Raw genomic sequence first — 14,649 nt, 5'->3', positions numbered from 1 at the left:
CTAATAGCTACTTTTTAAAAAAATATTTATTTATTTATTTATTTGGTTGTGCCCAATCTCAGTTGCTGCAGGTGGGCTTCTTAGTTGCGGCATGTGGACTCTTAGTTGCGGCATGCATGTGGGATATTGTTCCCTGACCAGGGATCAGACCTGGGCCCCCTGCATTGGGAGCGTGGAGTCTTAACCACTATGCCACCAGGGAAGTCCCAAAAGGCGATGAATCTTTAGGGGAAGCCATATAGACCCTTTCCTTATATGGCACAACTATTTCAACAATCATAGGGCTGGAAGGGATCTTGAACATGGGCAAGTTGAACTAACTTTTCCAATTCCACCCACCAGATCTCCCCCTTCCTTGTAGTTGCCCCGTCTGCTGGAGTATACTCAGTGACAGAGCACTCGCTACTTCCATAAGCACCAGCTCCAACTTTGCAGAATGTCTTTTTAATGGTGTCCCCACCAGCTTCATTGAGATATAATTGACATACAGCATTGTATAATTTTTGTATACAGCTAGATGATGTGATACACACATATATATTGAAATGATTACCACAATAGGGTTAGTTAACACAGCCGTCACCTCACAAAATGTTTTTTGTTGTTGCTGCTTAAAAATCAGCCTCCCCTAAGATAGAATGATTCATGTGGCAATGGATTAGAGTTGGAGACATCATTGTGACCTCATGTCTAGCTTAATATAGATACAGATGGTTACATATAAAAATATTTATAGATACGTATATATACATGGGTTAGTATACTTCCTTGCTGTGTCATCTGAGGGCCTAGAAGCAGTGGACAATTCAGTAGCAATGAGCACACCGAGTCCCTATATCTTTGTTTCTAAAAACATTCTTCAATAAAAGGAACCAGGGCTTCCTGGAGAAATGGCTGATTCTAGGACTAGGGCAGGAAATATACAAGACGAACCTGGAGCATCTGGTAGTGCTAGAATGTAAGGACGTGATCAAAAATCCACAATGATGGGTATGTTAAATAGGCCAGGAGCCAATGGGAAGAGCTCCCAGTGGCCAAAGCTGGAGCAGTCTGAACAACAACAGAAAGAAGTATTGAATTATAACCCAAAGTATAAAACAAATAAATGAGCAAATATATAAGTGAGGGAGAATAGACAAATCTCCCATGTAGAAGAATTCCAAATAACTTATATAGATACTCCATCCTCAAGGAGGTGAAGCATAGCTCCCTACTCCTTAAGTGTGGGACCTCCCTCCAAAGGGTGCAGTATGTCAAGGAAGGAGAAGACTAACTTTGTAGCGGGCAAATCTGACAAACACTCCCGCAGCCAGGTGATCAAGGTCAACATCAATAGGAATAAGTCCTGTTGATAGTATGTACCCTTGATATAAGGTGATGAAAATGGGTCTTTACCTCTGTGGTTTTTCTTCCCAAAACCCATAACCCGGGTCTAACCATGAGAAAAACATCAGGAAAATCCCAACTAAGTGACATTCAACAAAATACCTGATCAGTACCCCTGAAACTGTCCAGGTCATCAAAACTAAGGAAAGTGAAAAGGTGTCACAGCCAAGAAGAGCCTAAGGAGACATGACAACTAAATGTAATGTGGTGTCGTGGATGGGATCTGGGATAGAAAAGGGACCTTAAGTCAAAACTAAGGAAATCCGAAGAAAGTATGGACTTTAGTTGATGACTCAAAACAAATGTAACGTACTAAGGTAGGATGTTAATGATAGAAGAAATTGAGTATGGGATATATGGGAACTCTGTGCTATATATGCTGTTTCTCTGTAAATCTAAAACTATCCCAAACTTAAACGTTTCTTTTTTAGAAAGTCAGCCTTTCCTGCCTACCACTCACCTTGGCTCTGTCCTTGGCCTGAGTCCACTCTCCAGCACAGCCATCAGACTCACCTCTCCCCCTTCTCATCTCCAAGTCAGTTATCTCCATCTCCTTTATCAGATCCTCTGAGTCCTGGTTTCAGTTTCTCTCACTGACCAGATCACCATTCTCCAGGCAGCTCAGTTTGACAACTGCCCCCCAAGTTCATTGACTTGCCCAGAACTGAACACAGCACTCTGAGTGTGGCTGCTCAGCCCAGGGAAGAGCAGGGCTCTGTCACCTCCTTCAGTTGGTACACTATCTCTATTGGTATAAGCCACAGTGACTTCAATGACTTGTACTTTGGGGGGCTGCCACCTCATATTAATATCTCAACTCAACACCCCATGTTTTTCAAATAGACTCACTACAATCAACATAAGGAATAGCTCTCTGCAAAGTTGAAGCTTACCCCAAAAATGGGGGATTGCCTCTGGAGGTAGTGAGTGTTCCGTCAATGGGAGTATTCAAGTACACTTGGCAGTACAAAGAAAGGGGAGATTTGGCAGTTGGAACTGAAGAAGGAAATTCAATCCAATAACATTTAAAATCCCCTGGACAAGTTACCTAACTGCTCCTGCCTCACTTTCCTCATCTTTAAAACAAGAATAACAATAGAACCTACCTTGCATGGTGTTGAGGATTAAGTACATTAATATGTATAAAGACACTTAGAACAGTTTTTAGCACACAGTACTCTATAAGCATTTGCTATTATTTTAAGTTACTATTTAATATTTGTTTCAAAGATGGAGATGGTCCAAGTATAAGACCTGCCAGCAGCCCCTACAAATCACTCCTGACCCAGGTCCCTTTTGGATCCTGGCTCCCTCCCAGCTTTATGTCATTTGCCCATTTGATCAGGAGGCCCATCAGTGTCCCGTTCCAGTTCATCTGTGTGCATGTTGAATAGAAGGGGATGGAGGGAAGAGCCCAGTGGCAAGTGTGATGGGGTGATAAGGCTGGGTCTCCCACCAGCTGGGCTGGGGTGATGCTGGGAAAATGAAATACCCTTCATCTCTCGGCACCAGATTGGTCTCCGCACAAATTATGACAAGCGCCTTACACATGCTAATGACCAGCTTCCTTTGGTTTTAAAGACCAGTCATTTCAGGAACATCAGGGTAAATGATGGGCTCAGTAGCTACTGAGAAAGAAGTTAGAGGTGCTGGCATCTGAACTTAATTAGACTCCTGTGCTCTTTATAAGACCTGATAAGGTCAGGCAAATACATTCAGCATTAATAACATTATCAGCACCGTGTGGTTGCCAAGCCTTGCCAGAGTCAATGTGTCAAGTTTTTGTGACTTGAAACGTGTGGCTTCTATTCACACTCGGGCTTGTTTCTTATGTGCCAGCAGCTGGTGCCACATCTGGAAAGCCTGTCTCTGCTGAGACTTCTTTTCTCCTATGAGTGTTTTATGGGACACCCCACCCCAATCCTTTTAAGAGAAAAGAGCTCATTCGTTCATTCTCTGACGGCCTGTCAAGGGTCAAGAGGCAGCCCTGTGCATTTGCTGCAGGGGGACCCAAGTGGACAGGATGAGCTCATGGTCCAGGGCAGTGAGCCTTGAACATCAATGTGCAGAATAACTCTAGGGGAGGGGGTGCTTAGGAAAGAGGCATCTCCAGAACCTACTCCAAGCCCACTGGGTTAGAATTGCGGGGCAGGGAGGGGCGGGGTCATGGCCTGTGGCTCTGCATTTCTCACATGCTCCCCAGGTGACTCTGATGCAGGTGATCTGATGACCACACTTTAGGAAATACTCATCGAAGGGTTGTCAGTCGCCCATAAGCCACCCACCATAATGCCTCGGATCATCGGTGTCATTAGCAAGTATTTCATTCTGTCTGGAAACAGGCTCAAGTGAGACTTCACAGAGGCTTACAGCACAAGCTGAAGCCTGAGAGCTCATGTAGGTGGAAAGATAGTAAAATGGTCACTGAGATCTGATTTTGAACGGAAATACGGTTAAGGCATGAGCCCTGGAGACAGACAAACTGGAATGAACTCCAGCTCATCACTTGGTGTCTGTATGTTCTTAGGCAAGTTATATCAGCTCTCTGAGCCTCAACTTCTTCATCCATGAAGGGCACCTACCTACCTCTACCTCTCAGGTCTGACAGGTTTAAAAAGGGAATAAAGAATAAATATCATAGTGCAGGGTATTTACCAAATTGTCAGTAGATTGCTCCACAAATGATAGCTACTAATAAAAATAGTACTAACAAGAAGTAACAGTCAAATACGATTCTACCTTACTGAGGAGTTTCTAGGTTATCTTGTACAGGCCATGAGTTGCCATCAAGGTTTTAAAAGCAGAGTTTGTATTTCATTTAGTCAGCCAATAAAGGTTTATTGTGCACCTGCTATGTGCCAGGCTGCGATGAGCACCGGAGCTGATTAGTCTGTGTTTAAGAAGACGGCTCTGGTGGCCGGGTTGAGGGATGGATTGGAGGCAAGAGATCATTACAGACCGTTGCGACGGTCCAAGCCAGTGGTCCTCAAACTTGAATGGGCATCAGAATCACCTGGAGGCCTACTTAAAAACACATTTTTCTGGGTTTCATCCTCAGAGTTTCTGATGTGAGGAGTCTGGGTTTGGGGTCTGAGAAATTTGCATTTTTAACTAGCTCCAGGGATGCTGATACTGCTGGTCAGGAGACCACTCTTTGAGAACCGCTGGTCCAGGCAAAAGAGGAGAACGTGAAAACATAAAGAAGATGTAGGCACTAACTAGGGATGGTGCGGAGCTGGTTCTAAAACGGACAGGAAATGGTGATGACACGGCCCCAGGGACACTGTGGCTGGGCAGCCTCTGCGTCCGGCTTCCAGGTTTGCTTGTCCTTGGATTTTCTGTGCACCTTGGGGTCCTGCCAGCCCACCAGCTTCAGGGGTAAGGAGGAGGTGCTGGCCATTGTGGGCTGGCCGTACCTTTGGAATCTTTAGTCCTGTTGTCCCAGCAGGGTTTCCCAGTGTGGTCTCTCTATCTCTGTGTATGTTCAGAGGAGAGCCTTTTTTTTTTTTTTTTTTTAATGCCTTTCTATTCCTCCCGGGATGTTGATGCCGCCAAGATGCGCGGGTACCGTTCCGCAAGAGTGCCCGAGGTGTGTATTGAATTTCGGTCCTGGATCATTTAATGCGTGGCGACAGAAAGAGCGGCTGTTGTTGGGATTCATGTGGAATTCTCCACCTTTTCTATTTTCTGTACGGAAAGACCGCAGAGGCTTGCTCAGCAGCCGGCCCCGAGTTCCCTGCCTGTAAGATCCTCATGGCACTGGGAACCCCTGGTCCCCACGGCATTGCCAAAGCTCCTGTGAAAGCCAGTGGAAAATTGGAACATTTGTGCAGGTCTTCAGAACATCCGTTTCATTTAAAGCTCTCCGCAACTGGAGCCGTTACTGAATCAAACAGCGAAACAAACAGCAATCAATAGCCTAATAATATTATGTTCTGAAATGTGTTTTTAATAATGACTGTGAAGCTCGTTGAGGCTGCAGTGAGTCTGCGTGTGCACTAAACGGTGATCTGCATGAATTCCTTTCCAGCTGCTAGTTTTGAAAAACGGTTCTGAGTATTTCTTACTGATGCAGGGTGTCCTGTTTTCTGTGGATCAGAAAACTTCTCCTGGGTAGCTGGCTGTGGCCTCCCCATCCTGGTCTTGTTCGGGAAGGCTGCTTCGGATCCTCTCAGCCTCTCCTTTCTTTTACCTAGAGTGTTGCCTAAGAAACTGGACAGGGAGACCCAGCCCTGTGACCTGAGACCCAGTTACAGACGGGCACTGAGCGAAGGGCACAGCCACAGGTATGGAGGCTGCACGCCCAAGAATAGGGATCTGTTTGGTTCCTGAGCACAGTGAGGTTCCAGGGCTTTCTGAAGAGAGTTAAAGACATGGAAACTGTCTTCTGGGATCTTGTGTTCTAAAACAGACACCACGGAAAAGGGTAGACACCAGCAATAAATACATATGGAAATTAACCAGTTACCATTCAAATTAGATGCAAGCCTGGGGTAGGTGCTTATTGTAGACAAAGGCATGAGATCAATGCATGTGAGCATTGGGGTGTTTATGTTTAAGTGGAGTCAGAATTCTCTTCCTTAGCCACCACCACCCTAAGGGGAGGAAGAACGAGAAGAGAGTGTGTATATTGGCTTTTGGTTTAGGATTGGGAGGGCTTAGAGAAGTTAATAATTTCCCCAAGATCCTACATCGACTTGGTCTACTCCATGAACACATTCCCCCCCCCCTTTCCCTTTGACCCAAGATCCAGACTGATATGTTTTCTAATATCATTGAAATTATTTTAATTGGTTTTAGAAAAAAATTATATTGAAGAATTTAAAACATATACAAAAGTAGACAGAATAGTATAATGAATCCCCTGTAATTGGGGTGGATGTTTTCCCAATCATTGATGTCCTGGAGTGAAGTATTGGTATCTCTTGTTTGCAGTAACGAAAGATGAGAAAAAGAACAGGTTGTTGGAGTAGGTAGGGGGTGGGGTGGAATACAGTGTTACAAGTGATAGAAAGCAGAATTTACCACTTCTGTTGATTTCCATTCCCTGAGGGGTCTTCAAACTTGGACTGGTAGAACCAATAATCTACTAAGGGAATGCAGCCTAGGCAGGTGAGGTGCACAACTGAAATTAAATCACAAGACAAGTCACGTCCCAGGGACTGGGAACCAGCAGCTGTGCTCTTAAGGATACATGGTGATGCTGGAAGAACGGCGCAATTGGAGAAGGGAAGAGGCAAATTGTTTCAAACGGGGAAAAAAGAGTGCCTGTCAACTAACCAACAGTAAGTTGGAACAAATAGCTTATATACTTTTAGGACACCGTGTGATCACCAGGACCTAGCACTGGCTGCCTAAGAATAATCCATACACAACTAACCTTGCTTCCTTGCAAGGAGGCATTTGGCTGGTGGATTGGCAGGATGCTATCTATGGACATAGCTTAGTTTCATTTTAGGGAATCAGTTAACAGTCTCCCCACGTATTATTGTAACTAATATGTTGACCCATGAGTCAGATGATCATTCTCTTAGCAGGATCACGGTCCTGAAAGTTGATTCCGAAAGGGAGGCTTTAAGTAGACTGCCTGGGGCTCTGTCCCGGGTCCTACCTTGATGAACCTCTTTCTTATCAATGACTCAGCTGAAGAAATGGAAATCGTACTAATCAGAACTGTAAATGGCAACTAAGCCCAGAGATGAAAGAATTATGATTCGACCTTTGAAGAGGAAAAGGTTTATTATGCAAGCAGTTACTTTATCTTAGAAACACACTTGCACGTATAGATGTGTGTGTGTGTGTGTGTGTGTGCACTTGTGTGCACAAGTGTTTTTCATTTTCCAGGTGGGTACCTGGTTTGACTTGGAGGACACTAGTGATGGTATGATGAGCTCTCCTTCCCGTAGAGAAAGGTAGAAAAAACATGACACTGCTGGTAATGATAGCTGCAATGTATGGAACGTCCACTATGTGCCAAACGACAAAGCAGGCTGTGCAGGAAAGAGTTAACATGGTGGGCCTAAGCCTGTTATCCTTAGAAAACCCCATTTGCAAGGTTGGCCTTTGGCTGGCATATGGGAACTTGGACCTGGGGAGAGTTACCACTACCCCCAGGAATTACCACGCCTAGACTGTGGTTTATGCCGAATACCTGCTTTCCTTCTGGGAGTATGGATTTTTGGTATGTCTGAGCAAAGGGTGCCTATTTGACCAGCTCTCAGTACAAACCCTGGGTGCTGAGTCTCTAAGGAGCTTCCCTAGCAGACAACACTTCACACGGGTTGTCACAACCTGTTGCTGGGGACATTAAGCACATTCTGTGTGAATCTACTGGGAGGGGACTCTTGGAAGCTTGTTCTTCCAGACTTCACCCGTGTATCTTTTCCCTCTGCTTGTTTTGCTTTTTACCCCTTCTCTCTAATAAATTGTAGCCGTGAATACTATATGCTGAGTTCTGAGAATCCTCCTGCAGAATCATTGAACGTGGGGTAGACTTGGGGAACCCTGATCCACAGGCTTGATTCTCATTACATCATAGAATTTTTATAGCAGTTCTATATTTATAGCTGGTAACTCACAGATCCAGAGCTTGAACCAGGTCTAACTCCAAAGATTCGCTTGTCTTTGGAATCACAGAGTAGCGTGATGCTCTTTTACACTCCCTCTGACACAGGCCCTGAGACTTTCACGGAGAGTCCTGCTGTCCCTGGATTTCCAGACAGTCTCCCAGGCTCATCTCAGTGTCTTCTGGGGGTGAGAATGAATCACTGAACAGCTCACCTTGAAGCAACAGGGGTGAGGGGTGATTCCTACTTCTTCAGGCCCATGGCATTATTCCTGTTAGTTTCATCCCTGTGGACTCTCTCCACGCCTCTTTCTTGTTATCTGCCCCAGGAAGACCAGTTGATTGTATTTTCTGGTGAAGAAGGTGTCGGTGTGAGAGTGACCAAGGGTTAGGGGCTGACGTTGGCTGCAGCCTCACCCCACCACATGGCCACGAGCCTGTCATCCCTCCCTGTTCCTATCAGATAAGAAAAGGGACATGCTCCAAACCCACAGAATGTACAACCAGGACATAAACTTTGGGTGACAACGATGTGTCAGTGTGGGTTCCTTGCTTGTAACAAATGCGCCACCACAGTGAGGGATGTTGATTGTGGAGGAGGTTATATGTGTGTGGGATCGGGGGCACATGGGAACTCTCTATGCCTTCCGCTCAGTTTTGCTATGAGTCTACAACTGCTCTAAAAAATAAAGTTTATTCATTAAAAAAAACAAAAAAGGACATGCTCTAGCTCTCCAAGTGTGGTTTGGGGTATGGATTAGGGCAGCAAGAGATCACCACTTTCTTAAGAGGGTAAGTAATTTCTAACGTCCCCTGCTACTATCTTTATTAAATGCACTGAAATGTCTTTGAAAGAGAAGAAATTGTCCCTTTTCTTTTGCCAACTGGGATATGATATGTCCGTCCTTTCCTCCAGCCTGAGAAGGCATGGAATGCCCAGTTCTCTGACTTTAAACTGCATCCTTCACCTAAGGTGCCCTGGGCTGAGGGAGCCAGAGGTTTAGCGTGGAATTACCTTTTGTATGAGTATTCTGTTTCCGGTGGCCCCCACCCCTTGTCTGCTGTGGCTGCAACAGGACCCTCTCAGGAGTTAGAGGAGGCAAAGAAGGAAGGGACTTCCCACATGCAGCCCTGGAGGTGGTACAGGGACGGGAAGGAGGAGGGCTCATAGGACCTGCCCCAGTGCACCCAAATTCAAACCCACTTCTGCTGCTTGACACGGGCAGTGATGAGAGGTTATAGTACCTGTGAACAAATGTCATTGCCACTTCTGGTTTCTAAGCCCCTCCCCCATCCTCCCCATCACCCCACTAATGTGTCTTTAACTCTTCACACACTGTAAACCCAACTGTTCAAGGGTGTGAACAGTTCATCGCACTCTAATGCAATAGCTACAACCAATGCAGGGAGACAGCCCCACTGCTTCAAAAAGGTACCACCTTCTGAGTGCAGGGGACCAGCCAGCTGAAAGGCAAGCAGAAGGCTATGTAAGAACGTGAGCTCTAGGATCCCACAGGCCTGGGTTTGAATCGGCTTCTGCCACTTTCCAGCTGTGCAATTTCGGGCAAGTTGTTTAACCTTGCTGAGCCTTAGTTTCCTCATCTGTAAAATAGGGGTAATAATAGCTCCTACCTTGTAGGGTTGTTGTGAGGATTAAATGAGATCATTTGGCAAAAGTGCACATTGCTCAGTGGAAGCATTCCATGAATATCAGTGGCTGCTTCTGCTGTTGACTGACGTTGCCGATGCTGTTAGGAGCGAGCCCGCCTTCCCAGGGCCCACTGAAAACGTACTCTTGGTTATCACTCCCTCCCTCTCTCCCTACCCCTCAATTCTGTTACCTCCGCCGCATTTTAAAAAAATCTACCATTGGCCCCTGTAGAGAGCCCACCAATGCCAGACACATCCTTGCCCCCACGTCTTTTGGGAGCATTTCCTACTCCGCCCCAGAGCCATGCCTCTTCTCTTTTTTTTTTTTTTTGCGGTACGCAGGCCTCTCACTGCTGTGGCCTCTACCGCCGCGGAGCACAGGCTCCGGACGCGCAGGCTCAGCGGCCATGGCTCACGGGCCCATCCGCTCCGTGGCATGTGGGATCTTCCCGGACCGGGGCACGAACCCGTGTCCCCTGCATCGGCAGGCGGACTCTCGACCACTGCGCCATGAGGGAAGCCCCGCCTCTTCTCGTAAAATGAGTGTTCTGCTTCTCACAGTGCACTTTCCAGAAAGTTCTCCCTGCCCTGTCACCTCCATCTGGGGGCATGTCTGTCACCCTGGCACACCACTGTGCCTTAAGAGGAACAGTCAAGATCTGTGTTAGTGCTCATTCCTTTTGTGAACCAATAGCTGTAGATTTCTGTGATTTAGAGGAAAATCTGACCCAAAGCAAAATTTTTCTTAGTTTGGGTTTTGTTGATGGTAGCAGTGTTTTGTTTTTTTTTTTTTTGCTTAATTACCACTATTACTGAATATAACATTTAATGATCAGGGGAAGATTCTTTCCAAAATGAAGATGTAAAAGAACAGGCAGTGCGAATCCTTTCTCTAGAGCGCTGGTCCTAGAGGGCGGTCACGGGCGGGATTGAGAGCACAGCCTCCAGAGGCTCATGCAGACCAAGTCTGCACCGAGCACCACCACTTCACAACTAAGTGACCTTTGGGGAGTCACATGACCTCCTGGTCCTCATCTGTAAAAAGGGATAATCGGTTCACTGGGAGGGAACATGAGAACGTTCAGATAACGTCCTTAGCCCAGTGCCTGGCGGGCTGTAAGCAGTCAATAAATGCTAAGTTCTCATTATAACACGTTCTAAAATTCCATCGGAACCTGTGCTTAAAGCAGCTGTTTGGGGGACTTCCCTGGTGGCGCAGCGGTTAAGAATCCACCTGCCAATGCAGGGGACACGGGCCCTGGTTCGGGAAGATCCCACATGCCACGGAGCAACTAAGCCCGTGCGCCACAACTACTGAGCCTGTGCTCTAGAGCCCGTGAGCCACAACTGCTGAAGCCCACGTGCCTAGAGCCCGTGCTCCACAACAAGAGAAGCCACCGCAATGAGAAGCCTGCGCACCGCAACGAGGAGCAGCCCTGGCTCGCTGCAACTAGAGAAAGCCTGCGCACAGCAACGAAGACCCAGCGCAGCCAAAAATAAATTAATTTTTTTTAAAAAAGCAGCTGTTTTGGAATATATTGAAGAGGTTGGTGTCAGCCTGCTTCCTGAAACTCACGTGTCTCATTCAAATGGAAGCAAATGTAATCGTAAGCCCTTAGCAGAGTCAGGTAAGCTTCCCTTTGCCACTTACATCACACCTTACAAGGGGTTGTACTTGGTCATTGAGGCAGCAGTGGCTTACTACAAGGTCACCTAGAACCCCACAGATATCGGCAAATAAACTTTCGTGATTACCAAAGATGTCAAAAAAGTCCCACCCCTCCCTCCGGGGCCCAGCTTTTGCAAGTTTCATAATTAGAGCCTCTTCAGGGACTCCTGTCTGAGGCAATGGCTGCACCTTGAATTCACCACGACTGGAACTCAGACCCTTTAGACATAAGTATGGATGACAGCTCCTAATACGTGAGCCAGGAAGAGTGACATCGCATGTCATTGTCCTGGGCTGACACCACCCCTCTCCTCTAGAAGCTCTAGTGAGGGGAAACCCACCTATTCTGGAGAAACATTTTCACTTTCAAGAGGTCCCAGATTGAATATCAAGGGAACTGATCAGTAGAGAAATGCACAAGCCAATGAAGATGACAATGAAGATAATAGCTCTTCTTTCTTGAGCATTTTTAAGCATTATAGGTGCACTATAAGCTTGCTCTCACGCCAGCTCTCTGAGGTAGACAGCGTTACTGTTTCCACTGCACGGATGAGAAACATCATGCTCAGAGATGTTAGGTAACTTGCCCAAAGACACAGAGCCCAGGTGTGTCTGCCTCCAAAGGTGGGGCTCCTGAACCTGGGCCGATGCCCAAACAATGCCAGGCAGTGAAACGCAGAGCTGTGGCTTGCAAACTTTATTTTCTCAGCCTAACCCTTTGGAGCAAAGAGAAATCTTCTGCAGTCTCCGAACGTCTAAATCAGACCAAAGTGGGGCTGCTGTGGTGGAAGAGGGTTTGGGACCCAGAGCCCTTCTCATCATCCTCTCTTCTTTTCCCCCGGATCCTTGAGGACCTTCAGGTCCCACAGGACACAAACCAAAAAGCTCTGGTGCAGCTGAAGGAGTGTGGGCTTCAGAGCTTCTGGTTCTTCTCTGCGTTGGAGAATACAAGTATTGACCTTCCAGAGTTGTGGGGAAGAGTATGTGGCTAGTGCCTATGAAGCATCCAGTAGGCCCCCACCCTCCGGCTACTATTAGAATTATCCTAACTGGTACGTCTTATGGGAAAATAAGAGTTAATTCAGAGGGGACTGTAGTGGGTTGATTGGTGAGCCCCCAAAAATGCACCCATGGCCTAATGCCTGGATCTTGTGAACATTACCTTATATGGGAAAATATGGGATTAAGTTAAAGATTTTGAGAAGAGCGTGTCCTGGACCATCCAGGTGGGCCCTAAATGCAATCACACGTTTCCTTAAAAGAAAGAGGCACAGGTGGGGCTTAAAAGAGGAGGTGGTAATGTGACCACTGAGGCAGCGGTTAGAGGGAGGTGGCCCGAAGCCAAGCGATGCCTACTGCTGCAAGAAGCTGCAAGAGGCAAGGAAGAGATTCTCTCCTGGAGCTTGAAGAGATGCAGTCCTGCCCATACCTTGATTTGGGGTATCTGGACTCCAGAACTGTGAGACAATCCATTTCTGTTTTAAGCCACCCAGGCTGTGGTAACGTTTGTTACAGCAGCCATAGGAAACGAATACAGGGGCTCATTGCCCCCGCTCGGCCCCAGTGCACACTCCATACACGGGGATTGTCTCACACAGAGGCAGGCGCGGAGGGCACGTGCTGGAATCCTTGGAATAAGACGTCAAAGGCGCGCACGCACCTCACTCCTGGACGCGGGCAAGCAGGCGGGAGTCCTCTCATCTCCAACAAGACCTTTCCAAGGGTGGAGTCTCCCGGTCACTGTACATTCCTGCTCAGATATCCACTCTCCCCCTGCACCTCATCCCCGACAATCACAACGTTCGGTCGGGTATTTGTAATGCCCAGATTGTCATTTCTGACAACACGTCTGCGTCTCTCTGTTGAGGCCAGTGACTGTGCGGACGGGAGCCTTATTTGTGCTGCCACCCTTGAGCTTCCTCACTGTCCACATCCGGGCCCGGAGGGGGCTCTCAAGACGAGCAGTCATGCCTCCTCGATGCAGCTCTCACTACAGCACCTCTGCCCTCATTTCACTCGACTGTCAGTCTTGAACATTGCATGCGGAGCTGAGCCAGGTCAGGTCTGTGCTGCTGTGCGGGGCTTGTGTGGTCTGGGGTCCGGCCGGGTCGTGCCGTGTTCCTCAGCTGCAGAGACATTCTTCCCCTGGTGGTTTCTCGGCAGCCAGGCCGTGGAGACTTCTCCGTGAGAACCATCTGGCACTGATTTTTCACCTCCACCTTTGAGAATTCACCAGAGCCACAAAGGAAAGAAGCAGTAACTCTTCTTTGGCCACCACACCTGCTGAGGGACTATATCACATGCTAGTTCTGCACTCACTGGTATAATTTGGAGAGAGCTTAGCGGAAAGGAATCCCTGGTCTCGTCAAAATAATATGTTAGTTCATGAATAGAAGAAAAATAAGGCCTTATGGTGGGGTAAAAAGAAACTAGAATTTGGAATCAAAGGAAGCAAATTCAAGACCCGGCGCTGACACTTTCCAGCGGTGTGATGGGCACATGACTAACCCCTGACCTTAGTTTTGCATTTAAAGGGGAGAGGAGATAAATAATAACCCCCACGGGATCGCTGCGAGGATTAAGCCATATGTGTAGGTAAACCAGAAAGCACTAGGCAGCCGCATACGCACCCCACGAGACCATGAGGTTCTGTGTTTTGAGTCCTGGGATCTGGGCCAGGTTAGCCCAAGCCAGGTACTGTTCCACTAAAGGACTGCCGTTGAGGGCCAGGCTCCTTGCCATTTATTGAAGCTCTGAGTCAAGAGAGATCCCCAGCCAGGCTCCCATCACACGTTGCCCCATCTCCACTTGTACATTGAATTTCAAAAGATGCTGGCTGGTTTTCTCTTATCTCTAAAACAGAGTGTTACGGTCGTGTCTCTTTCTTTCTGAAGGAACCAAATGCAGACATCAAAAGGAGAAGAAGAAAGCTCACGCCATCCCCAAGGGCTGAGTGCTGGCAGGTTCCTAGGCTTGATCTGACCCTTTCCTGACCTGTGTGTGGGGAACAATGTGGGCAGAGCTGCAGAGGTCTGCACCCTGCTGGTCCTGGGAAGGGGTGGTGGGCATGAGGGGGAGAGGGGAGGGTTTATAGGAAAAGGCTAATGAAATGAATCACCAGTTTCCTATCTGCTCTGAGTGGGACGCTCAAGTAGCTGAGCCCTGGGCTGGGCTCTGCTTGGTAGCTCAAAAGAATGAATGGTCCCTTGGAGTGGGAGTCGACTCAGTTCCAGGAGAAGAGCTAGGAAGGGTGACGACAACCTGTCTGTTATTCTTCACCCTCAGGGAGGATGTACATCCACCAGTGTGGTTGGGAGACTCAAATGGATTGTGAATTAGTCAATAATATAATGCTTCTAGGTATTCACACCATAGCTTG

Source organism: Delphinapterus leucas, chromosome 16, assembly GCF_059928025.1.
Source record: "Delphinapterus leucas isolate spDelLeu-1000000601 "Yukka" chromosome 16, BTC_Dleu_Yukka2, whole genome shotgun sequence".
NCBI classification, from domain to species: domain Eukaryota; kingdom Metazoa; phylum Chordata; class Mammalia; order Artiodactyla; family Monodontidae; genus Delphinapterus; species Delphinapterus leucas.
The sequence above is the reverse complement of the archived record's forward strand: the minus strand, read 5'-3'. Positions refer to the sequence as shown.